This window comes from Herpailurus yagouaroundi, unplaced genomic scaffold (genome assembly GCF_014898765.1).
Source record: "Herpailurus yagouaroundi ecotype Mexico unplaced genomic scaffold, PumYag 267, whole genome shotgun sequence".
Lineage (NCBI taxonomy): Eukaryota > Metazoa > Chordata > Mammalia > Carnivora > Felidae > Herpailurus > Herpailurus yagouaroundi.
Genome location: NW_024412484.1, coordinates 575572 through 594729, shown reverse-complemented (window position 1 = coordinate 594729; position 19158 = coordinate 575572). Strand labels below are relative to the sequence as shown.

The 19158-nt window shown below is 50.8% G+C and overlaps 1 protein-coding gene and 1 long non-coding RNA gene across 4 annotated transcripts in view; one reads left to right on the top strand and one right to left on the bottom strand.

Annotated features, from left to right (window-relative positions):
* The window catches only part of BRD3 (bromodomain containing 3), a 62236-nt gene that overhangs the window by 10371 nt on the left and 32707 nt on the right, over positions 1–19158 (top strand). For 2 of the 3 annotated variants that reach the window (XM_040461476.1, XM_040461474.1), the window contains exon 1: positions 17535–17545. The exons of the other annotated variant lie outside the window; for it this stretch is intronic. The gene's annotated coding sequence lies outside the window, so the exon portion shown is untranslated. Of the gene's footprint in view, positions 1–17534; positions 17546–19158 lie in introns of those variants that run through there. 3 annotated transcript variants of the gene reach the window in all.
* On the bottom strand, positions 15064–19123 carry LOC121021233 (uncharacterized). Its single transcript, XR_005786465.1, has 2 exons — positions 18840–19123; positions 15064–15355 (listed from the first exon to the last, which is right to left on the bottom strand). It is a non-coding gene; the product is annotated as an uncharacterized LOC121021233 (long non-coding RNA).

The following is a 19158-nucleotide window of genomic DNA, read 5'->3' as shown; positions in this document are numbered from 1 at the left end:
CGGGGGAGGGGCAGAGAGAGAGGGAGACACAGAATCTGAAACAGGCTCCAGGTCCCGAGCTGTCAGCACAGAGCCCGACGCGGGGCTTGAACTTACGGACCGAGAGATCATGACCTGAGCTGAAGTCGGGACGCCTAACCGACTGAGCCACCCAGGTGCCCCTCATCCACTGGGTTTTTAAATTTCAGTTATTGTATTTTTCAGCTCTGAAATTTCCATTTGGTTCTTTATATATTCTCTTTCTTTGCTGAGACTTTCTAGTTTCTCATTTGTTTTGAGTATGTTCACAAAAGTCTTTTTATGATGAAAGCTTTAAAATCTTTGTCACATTGGGGCGCCTGGGTGTCTCAGCCAGTTGAGCGTTTGACTCTTGATTTTGGCTCAGATCATGAGCCCAGGGGCGTGGGATCAAGCCCCACGTCGGGCTCCATGCTGAGAATGGAGCTTGCGTAAGATTCTCTTTCTCCCTCTGCCCCTCTCTCCCACTCGTGCTCTCTCTCATGCTCTAAAATAAAATAAATAATAAAATCAAATAAAACCTTTGTCACATCCTTCAGAGACCGCTCTGTCATTTCCATGTTGACATCTGTTGTCTTTTTTCACTCTGGGATCTTCCTGGCTCCAAGTATGACTGCTGGGTTTTTTGTTTGTTTGTTTGTTTGTTTGTTTGTTTGTTTGTTTTTGTCTGGTTGTTTGTTTTTGTTTGGGGGGAAGGTGAATCAAAACCTGGACATTTTGGATATCGTGTTGTGAGGCTCTGGGTCTTATCGGAACCCATTTTAGCTGACCTCCTCTGACTCTGCTCTGGCAAGGGGCTGGGATGAGGGGTGCCACGTCCCTGTTGCTGCCAGGTCGGGGGAGAGGTCCGGCCCCCACCTGACGGGGGCGCTCTTTGTTCGTATCAGGTGTCAGCGTTCCAGCTCCCGGGTGGGCTTCCACTGATGCCTCCCTGGCTGGAGGAGGGAGGAGGGTCTTGGTCCTGCTCCCCACACGGCCTCCACACGCACTGCAGCGGTTGGGGGGATGGGTTACCAGCCAGCAGAATGAAACTCCTGGCTCCCTAACGTCCTTCTCTGACATAAACCAGCAAAAGGTGTGGAGGTGCAGTGCCCCAGTACAGCCTGGTGAGGGTAGAAGGTGGCTCCCTTATTGGTCTTTGCTGGCCGGGACAGGGTGGTGCCACAGTGTTTTCAGTGGTGTTGGGCTGGAGAAGAGTGGTTATTGTCTGGAAAATGTCTCTCCTGCTAAGCTGCCCCTTTTCCGGTCCTGTGGCTCAAGAGAGCAGGCTTTCGTTGGGTTTTTGTGTCTGTGCCCATTGTACATTTTGAGGTTGCTGGCTTCGCAACTACGATACAGGAGGCACAAGGAAAACCTGGGGAACTTCGCACCGTGGCATTCCTTGGGGCCAGAGAGCCCCAGCAGCCTTCTCTCTGCTTTTCAGAGTCTTCTTATGTTATTCATACAAAGTTCAGGATTCTTAGTTGTCCTTAGCAGAAGGAATGTAGAGAAGTAGGTTTCTGCTTCATCTTCCCAGAAACAGAAGTCATTTAAGTTGGGTAAATACCACCAAGTAGCCCTCCAGAAGTGCTGCTGGTTCACCTTGAACTAGGAAGTGGTATACCTTGAGTCTGCTTTAGACAGATACAAGGAGAAATGGGCTCAGGACTTCCCAACATCCCAATGCCTGCATGTTGTAGTTAATCAATGTTAGATGGATGGATGGATGGATGGATGGATGGATGGATGGATGGAAGGGTGGCTGGCTGGCTGGCTAGATGGGTGGGTGGATGGATGGATGGATGGGTGGGTGGATGGATGGATGGATGGATGGATGGATGGATGGATAGGTGGGTGGGTGGATGGATGGGTGGATGGATGGGTGGGTGGTTGGAAGGGTGGCTGGCTGGCTGGCTAGATGGGTGGGTGGATGGGTGGATGGATGGGTGGATGGATGGATGGATGGATGGATGGATGGATGGATGGGTGGATGGATGGGTGGATGGATGGGTGGGTGGTTGGAAGGGTGGCTGGCTGGCTGGCTAGATGGGTGGGTGGATGGATGGATGGATGGGTGGGTGGATGGATGGATGGATGGATGGATGGATGGATGGATAGGTGGGTGGGTGGATGGATGGGTGGATGGATGGGTGGGTGGTTGGAAGGGTGGCTGGCTGGCTGGCTAGATGGGTGGGTGGATGGGTGGATGGATGGGTGGATGGATGGATGGATGGATGGATGGATGGATGGATGGGTGGATGGATGGGCGGGTGGGTGGCTGGGTGGGTGGATGGAAAGGTGGCTGGGTGGATGGGTGGGTAGACAGAATATAGGAAAGGCAATTAGGAGACCAATAAACAGTCCAGGTGAGACATCACAGCATCATTGGTGGCCATGATACAAGTAGCCATTACTGAGTGCTTCCACTTTGCCAGGTAAACGTTTCTGCCACATGATCCTACTTAATCCACAAATGAGATATGTCCATTTGAGAGAGGAGGAAAACATGGGCAGAGAGATATAGTATTGAGCTGAGATTCAGGCCCAGAGCCCCCTGGTTCGTGGACCCAAGATGCCGTGAGAAATTCCCAAGGAGAAGGAGATGAGCAAGCCAAAACACCCTGCTGACGATCAGAGGTTTTCCTGCCCCAGGGAATGTCAGTTGAGCACTTTTCAAAATCTTCTCCCGAGACAGAAACCCAGACTGTGCTGTGTTCACGTATTCAACAAGCATCAATCAAGTGCTTGCTCTGTGCGGAGCGCTGTGCCGGGTGCTGAGGGTACACCATAAGCCATAGGACATACGTGATCTTTGCCCCAGGGACACCGGAGCATCCAAAATCACCCTCCCCACTCCGGGTCCACCGTGTTGAAAGCAGACGGAGCAGAACCCCAGGTGCCCACCAGATGCCCTGCCCGACACTCAGCCCTTCAGTCCAGAAGATTCTATGAGTAGCAACAAATATCGGTGGTGGGCTTCCAGGCCACGGGAGGAGAGCAAGCCGGAGGAAATGACCCCGGGGTATGAGGGACACTCAGTTCTGGCTGTGGCTTAGGTCAGGAGCCAGAAAGCCCAACCCCACCCCACCCAGCATGCCCAGTCTGTGCATTTGTGAGGGAGACTCAGGCCACTGAAGCCCACCCTCCTCTGACTCAGTCTCCCCAACTGTTAATAAATAGGTGCATACATCCCTCCCCCTTCTTCTCCCTTTCCGCCATTCGCCACAGTTTGGTGAAGGTGGGGAGTGACAGTTCCTGTAATGTCTGAGGCTCTGGAGGCTTCGTGTTGTTTCCAGGGAGTGAGCGTCTCACCCTGTGCTCTGGGTTCGCCATGTGTGTTGACATCGGGGTGCAAGGCGGGGCCGCTCGCAGCAGCACAGATCGCCAGCCTGCTGGCCGGCCCCGGCTCCCCGGTCTGGCCCTAGAGACCGAGGCGGGTCTGCCAGGCCCTGCTGGAGGCGTCGCCGTGGTGACGCCCCTCCACCAGCATCACCATCCTGGGCCATTCGGACACACCCACATTTGGGTCCTCTCCTCTGTGCTAGAACTCCACCCCCTGCAGCATGACAAAGGGTTCCGGAAAGGATCCCCGCACATTGTCACATGCCACATGGTCCCCCGGAGGATGGCCGTGGCGGCTCCCTCCAAAGAGTCTGTGTAGAGCCAAGAGTCCCTGTCCCCATCAGTCTCAAGGGGCTCTAAACTCTCCTGACTTCCTTCTGCGTAGACCTCAGCACGGTTCCAACTACACAGGTGCTGCCATAATTAGGGTTTTAGGTCTCTTTGCCCCTCTCCAGGGCCCTCCTCCCATCGTGTTCTCCAGAACCCCCCGGCCCCCGCCCCCGCAGGAGACGGAGCAGCAGCAGCTTGACCAACCGCTCTTTGCCGGACAGAAGGATGGAGAGTTGTCTTACGAACACTGATTTTACGCAGCACTGCGTATACAGGAGGCGCTCAATAATGACTTACCAAGGGGTTAAGTTGATCAGCCGGAGAGTGGGTGTGACAACTTTTGAGCATGTTGCAGCGCCAGAAAGTGAAGGAAGCTTCTAGAAATAGCAAAAGGGTGGGTCGTGTCACGGGGTCGTGGGGGCCCACCTGAAAGAGCCACCCCAGCTGGGGCGATTTGAGGGGGGAAACCTCTCATGTTGGCTTATGACCCAAAGCATGAAATAGATACACAGGGGTTGACACGGATAGAAAGAAGCAGCTGTTCCTCAAAAGGGGGGGGGGGTCCCGTCTGCCAAGGTGGCATCCAGGAGACACCGGGTAACAAAGGTACCTCCCCGCTGACACACCCCCCCCCCCAGGACAGTGGGGCCCCAGGGAGGGGATGGTATGGGGTGGGAAGGGCTCTTCACCTCTGTGGCCTTCTTTCCAACACCCATAATCCCAGAGTCCTGGTGAGAAGACACATGACCAGCCCAGCCTGGGGGGCATTCTACGAGATAACCTGGCCACTGCCCCTCCCAACTGCCCTGGTCCTCCCTCCTCCCGAGGAGCAGGGACAGACTGACACGCTGTCACAGATGGGAGGAGACGACCGCAGGTCGCGTGTGGCGTCTGGGTCGGGTTCTGAGCAGGAGGAGGAAGCGGACGCACGGACGGACGGACGGACGGACGGACAGACGCGCTGGCGAAAGCCACATACGGTCTGTGCCGAGGGCGCCTTCTTGTTGTGCAGGCACCTTGACCTTGGTGATGCGAGGGGGTGATGATGGGGAATCTGGGAGAAGGGTCTGCGGGAGCCCCTGTGTCACCTGCAGCTTTTCTGTAAATCTAAGAGCAATCTTAAAAAAAAGTTTATTGAAACAAAGAACGGGCACACCCCTTGTCCCCCCCCCCCCCGCAGAGAGAGATGGGGTGGGGGGGCTTTGGCTCATCAGCGTGGACCTGACGGAGGCGCTCCACGCGAGAGGCAGCCGCCGGCCTTCTGCCACTCTTTTTGTTGCCCTGGATGGCCCTGGGCACAGGCGGGGGCCGGGGAAGCCTGGCACCCGGGTGGCCAGCAGGGCCGCAGCTCCCTCTGCGGTGCTGTCCCGGCCCTGCAAAGCTCTGGGGGTCCCCTCCCCACTCCACCCTCTGACTCGTTTCTTGACCTGGGGTTCCGGCACCCCCAGGGCCTCTGTGGGCCCCCTGGCGTTGCGTGCAGAACTTTGGAAATATGGGCACGAGGCAGGGGAGTCTAGCGGTTCGGCCCATGGGTGTTGGCCGGTCCTGGCTCTGACCCTCCGGACGCCTGTGTCCTCTCAGCCTCGGTTTCCTTGTCTGTAAGGCGGGACAGCGGCAGCACCCGACGCAGGGTGGGTGCCTGCGGGGCCAGGGACGGGGCAGGGCTGGAGGAGGGACGTGCCATCTGGGTGGGGCGCTGTGGTCCCGCATGTGAGGTGGTTCAGAGGGAACAGACAGGTGGGAGCCGGGACGGAGGCCCTGAAGGGAGTGGCAGGTGTGCAGGGCCCCCCCCCCCCCGGCCCCAGTTTCGCCTTCCCTCCCCCACATCTGCTTTCTGCTTCGCCCCAAGGCTTTTGGGAAGACGACGTCTCAAGAGCATCACACACCATTTTCTCCCTCTGTGTTTTAGAGAAGGTCAACTTGGGGTCACAGGCCCCTCCCCCCCGCCCCCCCCCCCAAAATGCAGAGGCTCACCGGGCAGTTGTAGACAGACTAGAACTTCCAGATGGACTTTTCCTGTTCCAGGAAAGGGATGACCTACTGTTTGGGCCAGACTTAAAACACTGACTCAAAGAACTCTACAAATCTTTCTAAAACGAGCAGCTCGGGGCGCCTGGGGGGCTCAGTCGGTTGAACGCCCGACTTGGGTTCAGGTCATGATCTCACGGTTCGTGAGTTCGAGCCCCGCGTCGGGCTCTGTGCTGACAGCTCGGAGCCCGGAGCCTACTTCGGATTCTGTGTCCCCCTTTCTCTCCACCCCACCCCTGCTTGTGCTCTCTCTCCGCCTTTCAAAAATGAATAAACATTTAAAAAAAAATTTTTTTTAAATGAGCAGCTCTCAGCAGCGCCTGGCTGGCCCAGTCGCCGAAGTGGGAGACTCCTGATCTTGGGGTTGTGAGTTCGAGCCCCTCGTTGGGTGTAGGGATCACTTAAAAAACTAAAATCTGAAGAAGAAATAAATATAAATAAAATGAGCAGCTGTCACAATTAAAGCAGCCACAGGCCAAGTACCACCTTAGTGACTTCATTTGCTCCTGGTGTCTCCCAGTCACCGCTTGGCAAGGGCCCTGCGTGGAGCCCCGCCCCGCCTCACCCCGCACTCACAACCCACGGGCCGAGAGCCATACCCAACGGATCCGTCCACACGTCGTTTGTCCCGCTCATCTGTGCTAAGCACCAGTCACGGACGGGGAGATTAATACAGCCGCAGGGCCACAGCCCTTGGGAGCGACACACAGCTTAAGAGTTGTTGCCCCACGGTGGGGGCGAGTCCTGCGAGGTGTGTGAGGGATAAAAAGAGGGGGTATGATCAGGCAGGCTCCCTGAGGAGGAGACCCCTGAGAGCCTGAAGGGACATAGGAAAAGTGAGCAGCAGGAGCCAGGGGAAGCCAGGCAGAGGAGACGAGTGTTCCCAGCAGGAAGAACAAACAGCTTATGCAAAGGCCCTGTGGCAGGAAGGCGTTTGGTGAGTCTGAGGGCCGGAGCGTGTGGGAGCTGCAGGCCACGCTGGAGACGTGGCGCAACCTTGACGGGGCTGTGTCCCGTCGCTGCTCTGTGGAAGCTGGAGGCTGCTGTGGTTTTACAGGAAGAGACCGGGAGTGGACACAGTGGGGTGATATTCAGGAAGCAGGACCCGCAGGAGACGGTGGCCGACTGAATGTGGGGAGTAGGGTGCTGCTGGGAGTCAAGGGCATGACACCAGTTCCTGATGGGGCATTTGGGGCACGGGGGTGCCTGTGCCCGAGGCAGGGAGCCCCACGGCTCCGCCCCTCCATCTGCCACCTCTCAGGACTTCCTCGCTGTCGGGTCCATTGCCAGTTGCCCTGTTCAGTCCTCGGCTCATGTCTCAGGGCCGTGACCGGGGCCCTTCCGCTCCTCTGGATGCACAGGCACCGCCTCCTTCATCCCCCAGGACCCCGCAGTGCACGTTCCTCATCATCTCCATTTCACGGCTGAGGAAACTGAAGCTCAGAGGGGTTTAGCAACCAGCTGGAGGTCACACGACAAGGGGGGCAGTTAGGACTCAAACCCAGACCCGCGTGACGCTGAAACACACACCCTCCGCGATCACCTGTGCTGGGCCTCAACAGCCGGTGCCCAGGGGCCACTGTTGCGAACCCTCACTTGACCCCCCCCCCCCGCGCACACAGCGTGGAGTGCGCAGGTGCGTGGGATAGAGGACAACTTATTTTCTGGTGCCCTTTTAATGGCTTGAAATTCTTCTACTGCTATTATCTTTGTGGGAACCTCTCCAATTTCATTTATTATTTATATATTTTTCTAGTATTTATTTATCTTTGAGAGACAGAGAGACGGAGCCTGAGCAGGGGAGGGGCAGAGAGAGAGGGAGACACAGAATCGGAAGCAGGCTCCAGGCTCGGAGCTGTCAGGACAGTGCCCGACGCGGGGCTCGAACTCACAAACCGCGAGATGGTGACCTGAGCTGAAGTCGGACGCTTCACCGCCTGAGCCACCCAGGCTCCCCTCTATACCTCTCCAATTTTAAAGGCAGACTGCCCTGAAGACAGCAGTGGCCTTCATCCTGCTGAGCACAGAGACCTCAGAGTCCTGCCTCCCCCGCCCCCCACCTCCCCTCCCATCTCTCTTGGGACATCAGCAGGGGTTCAGATCAGCTCTGCGAGATACACACCCAAAGTGATAACAGTCAACAAGGCAGAGGGAGGTGGCCGGGGCTGGGCGGGTGGGGGCTCCTCCTCTCTTGCAGGTGGAAGGGCAACATGGGGCTGCTGCCCACATCCAAGACTACTCTTCACCCCAAAAAGAAACCCCGTACCCACTGAGCGGTCACTCCCCACGCCCCCTCCCGCCAGCCCCTGGCAGATACCCATCTGCTTTCTGTCTCTACGGGTTTGCCCACTATGGGCGTTCGACATCACTGAAATCCTACAACATGTGATCTTGGGCGTGGTCTCTTTTCGCCCGGCATATCCTTTTCAGAATCCATCCACGTTGTGACAGACGTCAGCACTTGGTTCCTTCTTATGGCTGAATCCTATCCCACGTGCGGACATCCTACGTTTTATTAATCATTCATCACTTGACGGACATTGGGGTTCTTCCCACTTTGGGGCTCTTAGGAACGATGCTTCTATAAACTGTGTAAAATTCTTCGAACACCTGTTTGCAGTTCTCTTGGGTTCCCACCTGAGAGTGGAATTGCAGAGTCGTATGGCAATTCTGTGCTTACCTTTTCCAGGAAAACCACCCAACTGTTTTCCAAAGGGTCTGCTCCATTTCCCACTCCCACTGTACAAGGGCTCCAGTTTCGCCACATCCTTTCCAGCACTGGTTATTTTGGGGGTTTTGTTTGTTTGTTTGTTTGTTTGTTTTGTTTGTGTTTGAGTTTGTTTTTTAATAGTTATCCTCCTGGGTATTCTCACTGTGGCTTTGACTTACATTCTTGATGACTAATGGTGCTAAGCATCTTGTCATGTGCTTGTAGATCATTTCTAGATCTTTGGAGATACAAAGATTGATGAAGTCTTCTTAAGGTCTTAAGAATTAAGATCTGTTCAAGTCTTTTGCCTGTTTTTTAAGTTGCGTTGCTTGTCTTTTGGCTGTTATAAGAGTTCTTCACATATTTTGGATACTAGACCCTAATCAAATACATAATTTGCAGATATTTTCTCTCATTCTTTTGGGTTGTCTCTTCACTTTCTTTAGTGCTCTTGGATGCATGAAGGTTTTTAATTTTTTTTTAACATTTATTCATTTTTGAAAGGCAGAGAGAGACAAAGCGTGAATGGGAAAGGGAGAGAGAGAGAGAGGGAGACACAGAAACAGAAGCAGGCTCCAGGCTCCGAGCTGTCAGCACAGAGCCCTACCCGGGGCTCAAAATCACAGACCGTGAGATCATGACCCGAGCCGAAGTTGGACGCCCAACCGACTGAGCCACCCAGGCGCCCTGAAAGTTTTTTATTTTGATGAAGTCAAATTTATCTGTTTTTTCTTTTGTTGCTCATATTTTGGCTTAGTATCTAATAATTCATGGCCAAATCCAAGGTCTTGTAGATTTATTCCTATGTTCTCTGCTAAGAGTTTTGTGGTTTTAGTTTTTACCTTTACGCCTTTGATCCGTTTGGAGTTCATTTTTGTATACGGTGTGAGGAAGGGGTTCGTTTGTATTCTTTTGCATGGGGATATATCCAGTTGTCCCGGCACCATTTGCAAAAAAGATGATTCTTTCTGTGCACTCTGGTGCCCACGTTTTTTCTTCTTAGGATGGCATCTGTCATTTTTGATTAGGGTCCCCCCAATGACCTCATTTTAACCCAAATACCTCTTGAAAGACCCTATCTTCAACTACAGTCACATTCTGAAGTTAACGAGGGTTATGACTCACATAAGAATTGGAATTCACCCCATAACAAGATCATCTTTTTGTCCCCAGTTCTTTTAACGTGGTGTACTGCATTCATTGATATTGATGTGTCCAACTACTCTTTCATTCCCGGAATAAGTCTCAGTTGTTGTGTGATCCTTTTAATATGCTGCTTGCTGGTATTTTGTTGAGGATTTTTGTGCCTCTACCCACAAGGGATATTGGTCTGTAGTTTTCTTGTGGTGTCTTTGTCTGGCTGTGGTACGAGGGTAATAATGGCCTCATAAATGATAGGGGAGTGATGCCCCCTCCTCTATTTTTGGGAAGAGATTGAGAAATACTGCTGTTAATTCTTTAAACGTTTGATGGAATTCACCACTGAGGCCATTTGGTCCTGGGCTTTCCTCTGTCGGAGGTTTTTGATTACCTATTCAACCTCTTTTACTTAGTTTAGGTTTTTTGAGATTTTGTGTTTCTTCTCTCTTTTTTTTAATTTTTAAAAATGTTTTATTATTTATTTTTTGAGAGAGAGAGAGAGACAGAGTGTGAGTGGGGGAGGGGTAGAGAGAGGGAGACACAGAACCCGAAGCAGGCTCCAGGCTCTGAGTTGTCAGCACAGAGCCCAACGGGGGTCTCAAACTCATGAACTGTGAGACCATGACCTGAGCCGAAGTCGGATGCCTAACCGACTGAGCCCCTCAGGCGCTCCAAGATTTTGTGTTTCTTCTCAAGACAGTTTGGCCAGTGTGCACATTCCTAGGGGTTCACCCATCTCATCTAGGTTATTGAATTTGTTGGCAAACCCTAAAAAGGAAGAAAAGTAAGCCCAAGTATCTTCACATAAGAAAGTTAACCCCCCATTCTGATTCCTGCTTCTACTCATATGAGCTTCTCTCTTGTTTTCCAGGCCAATCTACCTAAAGGATGGTCTATTTTGTTGACTTTAAAAAAAAATTATTTATTTTGAGAGAGAGAGAGAGAGAGAGAGAGAGCGAGCAGGGGAGGGGCAGAGACAGAGGGAGACACAGAAACTGAAGCAGGTTCCATCGAGGCTCTGAGCTATCAGCACAAAGCCTGATGTGGGGCTCAAACTCATGAACTGTGGGATCATGACCTGAGCTGAAGTCGGATGCTTAACTGACTGAGCCACCCAGGCACCCTCTGTTTTGTTGATTTTTTTCAAAGTAGGCTCTATACCCAGTGTGAAGCCTAATCCAGGGCTTGAACTCACGACCCTTAGATCAAGACCTGAGCTGAGATCAAGAGTTGGACACTTAACTGACTGAGCTACCCAGGTGTCCCTGTTGATTAAAAAAACAAAAAATCTTTTACTCTTTTAATTTAGTTGGTCCTCTCTCTTGCTTTTCTATTATTTATTTTATTCATATCCTCTGTAATTTGTATTGCTTCCTTCCTTCTGCTAGCTTTGAGTTTAGTTTGCTCCTTTTCTAGTTCCTTTTGGTGGGAGTTCAGGTGATTGATCTGAGATGTTTTCTCTTTTTTAATATAGGCACATATAGCTATGAATTTCTCTCTGCCAAACCCCGTAAGTTTTGGAATGTTCGGATTTTTTTGTTTGCTTAGTATTTTCTAATCTCCCTTGTGATCTTCTTTGACCCATTGGTTGTTTCAGAGTGTGTTGTCTGATTTCCACATGTTCATGAATTCTCAAATTTTCTTTCTGGTAGTGATTTCTCGCTTCCTTTGGTTGTGGTCAGAGGAGATATTTTGTATCATTTTAATATTTAAAAAAAATTATTATTTATAAATTTGTAAATGTTTACTCAACTTTGAAAGAGAGAAAGAGAGAGCAGAGGAGGGACAGAGAGAGAGAGGGAGAGACAGAATCCCAAGCAGGCTCTACGCTGTCAGCACAGAGCCTGCTGTGGGGCTCGAACCCACATACTGTGAGATCATGTCCTCCACGCTGTCAGCACAGAGCCTGCTGTGGGGTTCGAACCCACATACTGTGAGATCATGTCCTGAGCTGAAGTCCGATGCTCAACCAACTGAGCCACTCAGGTGCCCCTCATTTTAATCTTTTTAATAAGTTTTTGAGACTTGCTTTGTGGCTTAACATGTGGTCTGTCCCAGAGGACGTTCCCTGGGCCCTTGAGAAGCATGTGTGTTCTGCTGCTGTTGGGCAGAGCAATCTACATAAGTGTTAGGTCTGGTTGGCTATAGTATCATTCACGTCCTCTGTTGCCCTGCTGATCTTGTCTACTTGTTCCATTTATTATTGGAATGGAGGTGTTGAAGTCTCCCACTATTCTTATTGAGCCGTTATTTCTCCCTTTGATTCTGTTAGCTTTTGTTTCATATTGCCCCTTGTTGGGGGCTCTGTTTGTATGGGCATACATGTTTATTATCATTATATGTTCTTGTTATGTTAAACCCTTTATCATTATATAACGTGTTTCTTTGTTTCTTGTAACAATTTTGGGCTCAAAGTCTAGTTTGTCTGATATTAATATAGCCGCTCCAGCTCTCTTTTGGTCACTGTTTATTATTTTTTAAATGTTCTTATTTTATTTTTGAGAGAGAGAAAGAGAGAGTGAGTCAGTGAGCATGAGTGGGGGAGGGGCAGAGAGAGAGGGAGAAACAGAATCTGAGCTGTCAGCACAGAGCCGACGCAGGAACACTTGAACCGTGAGATCATGACCTGAGCTGAAGTCGGGTGCTTAACTGACTGAGCCACCCAGGCGTCCCTGGTCACTGTTTAAATGGAGTATGTTTTCCTATTCTTTTACTTTTAACTTATTTGTTTCTTTGGTTCTAGTCTCTTGCAGACAGCATATGGCTGGATTATGTTTTTTCCCCCTTTCATCCATCCTGTCAATTGCTGCCTTTGAATTGGATAATTTAATCCATTTACATTTAATGTAACTACCTACACAGAAGCACTTCTGCTGTTTTGCCATTCAGTTTTGATATGTCTTTTATCTTTCTTTTTTGTGCCCCAATTCTTCCACCAGTATCTTCTTTTGTATTAGATATTTGCTACTGCACCATTTTCTTCTCTTTTACTAAATATTTTTGGGGCGCCTGGGTGGCGCAGTCGGTTAAGCGTCCGACTTCAGCCAGGTCACGATCTCGCGGTCGGTGAGTTCGAGCCCCGCGTCAGGCTCTGGGCTGATGGCTCAGAGCCTGGAGCCTGTTTCCGATTCTGTGTCTCCCTCTCTCTCTGCCCTTCCCCCGTTCATGCTCTGTCTCTCTCTGTCCCAAAAATAAATAAACGTTGAAAAAAAAATTTAATATTTTTTAGTTATTTTCTTCTTATTGGTTGCCCTGGAGATTATAATTAACGTATTAATTTATAATAAACTATTTTGTATTGGTTTCACTAGTATACAAAAATGACGCTTCTGTATCAGGCTATTCCTCCCTCATGTTGTCATTGTTACAAATATATCTCTACACATGATCCACTGACATAGATTTATAATTATTGCGTGTGTAGTTGTCTTTTAAATGACACAGGTAGAAAAAGAGGTGTTACTAACCAAAAATATATTAATCTGACTTTCATATTTACCGAAGTAGTTCCCTTTACCGTTCTTTATTTCTTCATGTGGATTCAAGCTACTCTCTCCTGTCCATTCATTCCTCAAAGGGCAGGTTTCTAGCAACAAGCTCTCAGTTTTTGTTTATCTGAGAATGTCTTGATTTCTCTTTCTTTTTTACAAGATAGTTTTGCTGGATATGGAATCTTGGTTGACAGGATTTTTTTCTCTTTTAGCACTTTGCATATGTCATCATGCTGCTTTCTGGACTCCATGAGGTTGTGTTTTTTTTTTTTTTTCTCTAAGTTTATTCATTCATTTTGAGAGACAGAGCATGAGCAAGGGAGAGGCAGAGAGAGAAGAGAGACTATCCCAAGCAGGCTGCACCGTATCAGCACAGAGCACAACATGGGGTTTGAACTCCCGAACCATAAGATCATGACCTGAGTTGAAACCAAGAATCGGATGCTTTACCAGTTGAGCTACGCAGGCGCCCCACCTCCATGGTTTCTGATGACAGATAAGCTCTTGATCATACTGAAGCCCCCTTGTACATGATGAGTGACTTCTCTCTGCCTCCAGGATTCTCTTTGTCTTTCAACATTTTGATTATAATGTACAGATCTCTTTGAGTTTATCCCACCTTGGATAACTTTTTTGAGCTTCTTGGCTATGCAGACTTTTGTCTTTCATCAAATCTGGGAAATTTTTGGCTGTTATTTCATAAAATATTCTTTCTTCCCCAATGAGTCTGTAACTTTCCCATTGTACGTACGTTAGTATGCTTGATAGCATTCTGCCAGTCTCTGAGACTCTGTTCATTTTTCTCTCTTTTCTCAGTTTTGATCATCTCAATCAACGTATCATTAAGTTCTTTGATTGTTTCTTCTGCTTGCTCAAATTTGTTATGGAGCACTTCTAGTGAATTTTCTGTTTCAGCTATTGCTCTTTTCAAACCCAGCATTTCTATTTGGTTCCCTTTCATTATTTCTATCTGTTTTGTTGCTGCTATTTGGTGAGATATTGTGCTTATGGTCCCGTTAATTCTTTGTGCCTGGTTTCCCATAGCCTTTGAGCATATTAACAGGGTTGATTTAAAGTCTTTATCCAGGAAATCTAACGTTTGGGCTTCCCGAGGGACCGTTTCTATTAATCTCTTTCCCAGTATACTGGCTACACTTTCTTGCTTGTTTGCATGCCTCACATTTTGTCGTTGTTGTTGTTGTCGGAAATTGGACATTTTGAATATTATAACGTGGCAGCTCTGGAAGTCAGATTCTCCTCCCTCCCTAGGGTTTGCTGCTGATGGCTGCTGTTGGCTTGATTTTTCTGAACTCACTTTGTAAATCCAGTATTCTGTGTTGTGTGTGTGGCCAGCGAAGTGTCTGTTTGGTTAGCTCAGTGGTCAGCTAGTTATTCAATGGAAATTTCATGCAATGCTGACATTAAACTGCCTCTTCCTTGATTGTTTTTCCAGTTTATGTAAACCTTTGACTAGTTTCCAGAGTTCAGATAAAGTATATTCTGACAGTTTTTGCCAGTTTATTTGCTGTTTCTGCAGAGTTGCGGGCCCTTGGAGTCCTCTGCTCTGCCATTTTTGATGACTTTATCTCAGCCGATTGCCAGTCAGATCTCGTTTTCTCTGATGGCTTTTGTTCCTCTGTGATACGTTTAGGGGCACACTGACTCGTTTATCCTGCTTGTGCTTGAAGGATTCATTTCCTCCATCTATTTTGTTCAAGTTTCATCTATTATCTGCACAAATATTTCTTCTCCCCTTTAATTCTTAATTCTGTCTATCTGGAGTTCCTATTAGAAGGATGACATAACGCCCCTTTCCTGTTTTTTAAATGAATTTTCCAATTTTCATATTTTCCACCTCTTTGTTCCTCTAATTCTCTCTTCAACAGCATCTAAGCCACTCTGTATCCCTTCCTCTGAGGTTTAAATTTCCATGTAGCCTGTATTTTTGTTTTTATTTTTTTATTTTTTAGCCTGTATTTTTGATTTCTAGAACTTCTAAGATTTTTTTTTTCAAAATTTTTGTTAGCCTTTTTTTTTATTACTTATTTTACATTTTCAATCATTCTGAACATACTTATCTCGTCATCTCGGGATTCCTCCTCAGAGGCAGGGGATAGGAGGAGGGAATACAGACAGGGCCATGATGTCACAGGATGTCAACACAGATAGCTTTCCTGCAAGTGGCAAAGCCAAGAGGGGTTGTCACCACGGCCCTGTAATGCCAGGGGCACCTCCACTTTGAGCGAGGATTCCAGGAGACCAGAAACCGCAGCACTTCCCGGGCCAGCCCGTCTCCGTTCTATTACCATGATTGTTTCTGCAAACAAAACGTAGGTTTTGGTTCATAGCAATACCTGTTTGCCATGGAAGAAAGCAATGATTGTCAAGGAGAATAAAGTAAAAGCACTCACAATCCTGGCTCCCTCCCACGCTTCGCTGCCACGACCACCCGAGCCCAGCTTCCCTGGCTTCCTTCCCGGCTTGATCTTTCCCCATAGCACCGAGCACCGTCAGGCACCCTCATCCCCTGACTGAGGCTCCTCACGCTTTTCTAAGAGAACCACCAGTTAAGAACAGGAGCCTCCGGTTCCTCAAACGTGCCCCTTGCCTCCCCTACCAAAACGCAGCAGGGTCCTAGAAGGCGCCTTGCGGGTGAAATGTGAACCCTCACCTGGCTCAGGCTAGTTAGCAATTTAACCTCGCTGTGCCTCCATTTTCATCTGCAAAGTGGGCACGGTAACCCCTACCTCATAGAATTGTCTGCGGATTCGGTGAAATTATGTATGTAAAGCTGCTGACACCGTGTGCTGGCACACAGTAGGTGCTCATTAAATGACTGTGCAGTCAGAAACCTCTGCCCTTCACCCCCAAAGCTCTCTGTAACCCAGCCTTTGTAAAGACAGATAGTCCTTGGGGCGCCTGGGTGGCGCAGTCGGTTAAGCGTCCGACTTCAGCCAGGTCACGATCTCGCGGTCCGTGAGTTCGAGCCCCGCGTCAGGCTCTGGGCTGATGGCTCAGAGCCTGGAGCCTGTTTCCGATTCTGTGTCTCCCTCTCTCTCCGTCCCTCCCCCGTTCATGCTCTGTCTCTCTCTGTCCCAAAAATAAAATAAAACGTGAAAAAAAAAATTAAAAAAAAAAAAACATAGTCCTTTTTTAAAAAAAAAAAAAAAAAAAGTAAACATTTATTGTTTGTTGAGAGACAGAGAGAGGCAGAGCGCAAGCAGGAGAGGGGCAGAGAGAGGGAGACACAGAATCCGAAGCAGGTTCCAGGCTCTGAGCCGTCCGCACGGAGCCTGACGCGGGGCTCGAACCCACGAGCTGTAGTCGGACGCTTAACCGACTGAGCCACCCAGGCGCCCCATGTGGGGCTCAGAAACTTTTTTTTTTAATGTTTATTTATTTATTTTGGGGGGGGGCGAGGGAGAGAGGGAGACGGAATGAATCCCAAGCCGGCTCCGTGCTGTCAGTGCAGACCCCGACACGGGACTCAAACTCACGAGCCGAGACATCATGACAGGAGCTGAGATCAAAAGTCAGACACTTAACCACCCAGGTGCCCCCCTCCTTTTTTTTTTTTTTTTCCTTAAGTTGTTCTGGGGGCTGATGAGTCTCCTGGGAAGCTGGGGAGGACTCACAATAGCTATTTATTTATTTATTTATTTATTTATTTATTTATTTATAAGAGCAAGCAAGTGCGCCCTCATGAGCGGGGGACAGGTAGAAAGAGAGGGAGAGGGAGAATCCCGAGCAGGATCCGGCTGTCAGTGCAGAGCCTGATGCGGGGCTCGAACCCACGGACCGTGAGATCATGACCTGGGCTGAAATCAAGAGTCGGATGCTCAACTGAAGCGCGCCATCCGGGCGCCCGACAATAACTAAACTTTTGAGAGACTTGTGTAGAAACTGTAATGCGGTAATACAAACTGCTCGATGCCTCCAGGGTCATGACGGGTAAAGACCGCATGAAAGCGGAGGAGGCGGTTGAGGCCCTGGGCCCCGTCCTGGCCTGAATGTGGGTTTAAGGCTGAGGACAAGCTTTAGGTCCATGGCCTTAAGGCTTCCCGCAGGGTTCTGCGTGGGGGTGAGCAGGGCAGCGGCCTTAGCTTGGAGGAGGTCTGGCTGTCCTGAGGTTTCCAGATGCAGGCTGCAGGGTGGCACAGGAGCAGGAGAAAACAAGTCACGCCTTCATGCCAGACCCCCCATAGGCCCTGGGGACAGAGCCCTGCTGTCACAGAGCTGCCACACTGGAGCGGGGACAGCCGATAAATGGGCCATGCAAGTAAGAGACGGAGGTGGAGAGGGGAGCCCCGACAAAGTTGGGGCCGCAGGCCCGGCCTTTTGCACACACCCTTTTCCCTCCCACAGCAGAAAGCTCGGCCCTGGAAACCAGGGTTGGGGAGATTAAGTGACTCCATTCCGGGCACTCGACAGCCCCCAGGGGCCCGACCTCAGTGGTGTTGAAACTCCAAGAGCCTGGGCTGATTAGGGGATGGTCACTGGGGCCGCCGTGGGTTTCTTCCCAAGGCAGCCCTGCCTCTCAAGAGGCCCCAGGGAGGGGCCACGGCACCAGGCCTGACAGGTAGTTAGCCAGGGGCTGAGATGCCCAAATGCCAGCCTCTGTCACGTTCCTCTTACAGACTCTGCTCCTAGAGACTTCCAGCCTCACGGAAGGTTACCCCACCGAGCCACCTGGGCAGCACAAGTGAGCACGAGGAAGGGAAAGGTGGGGACCCGCGTCCTTCCATCAAAGCCAGGTCCCCAGGGAGAGCCCAGGTTCCTGCTATATTCCTGGCGCGGGTACTCTTTGGATCAGCAGGCTACCCGAGGAGGGTCCTCAGGGTCCTGGACATTCGGTCAGCAGCCTTGACAGCCTGGCTGGTCAGGGGCAGCCTCTGTGGACTCCAACCAGGCTCTGCAAGGCCAAGACCGGGTGGAGAGGATCTTTGGTTTGGCCCGAGGAGGAGGAGTGAGGTGGGATCATCCTGATGGCGCGTGCCCAGGCTGTCCTAGAGGAGAAGACCCAGACGACAGGAAAGGAACACAGCCTTGGAGATGACTAACACAGGAGTCTGTAAACCCCGGCTTCCGGAGGGGTGCTATCGGGACCACAGGTCTAACGTGTCAACCTGCAGATTCTCGTCATCCACTCCTTGGCCTTCTCCCACTTTGGAAACTAGAAAGGCAAGGTTTTCCCCACGGGCGCCTTGCTCTGGAGTCTTGCCTGGGGTGTGTAAGGGGTCCTGGGCTCCCAGGGAAGGGGCAGCGTGGATGGTCCGGGAAGGTGTTGGCCTGTCCTGCAAACTGTTTCCCAGGCCACCAGGCTCTGGCATCTCAGCTCTCCCACATGTTAGCTCTGTGACCCAGGGCAAGTCGCTCCACCTCTCAGAGTCTCAGTTTCCTCACCTGTAGGACAGGTGGGACATTCTGGAACCACAGGATGGCTGAATGGGCTCAGGGGAGACCGCACTCACTCTAACATTAGTAAGATGCATGCATTTCCGCGGGAGAACGCCTGAGCACCCTGAAGTAAACCCAGCGACCCCAGGGGCTTGGGATGGGTCCAGCCCACACAAGCAAACTTGACCTTGCAATTGGCAGGTTCAGCCAACACAGAGGAAAACCTGTCCCTAGACATTTTTATGGGGGTCTCACGTACGCAAGGTGCGTCCACCTGATATTACAGCTGGATAAAACTGTTCTCGTGTATACACCTGAGGAATGGCCACCCAAAACAAGACCCGAAACGTGTCCATGAGCTGAGCTTTTGAAAACACAGAAGAGCCAAGGGTCTCTGCTGTTACCTTTGTGGCCCACTCCTGGAATCTCAGCATGGGGACCTTTAGCTCATTCCTGCTCCTCCCGGCGCAGATGGGGAAACTGAGGCTGGCGGACCGACCAGGCCTTTGGGCAGAGCCGTGAACACCCCCTGCTCCCTGCCAGCTCCGGCGGTTCGGCGCCTTCTCGCACGCCAGCGGTATTGGGCTCTTGACCCCCGCGCCAGGGGGACGCGAGCTGGGCGGCGGGCCCAGGCGGAGAAGGGTAGACGGAGGGGGCGCGGCCGAGCGCGGCTCCTCCCCGGGCGGGGCCGCCCCTGCGCGCGCGCGCGCGCGCCGAAGCCCC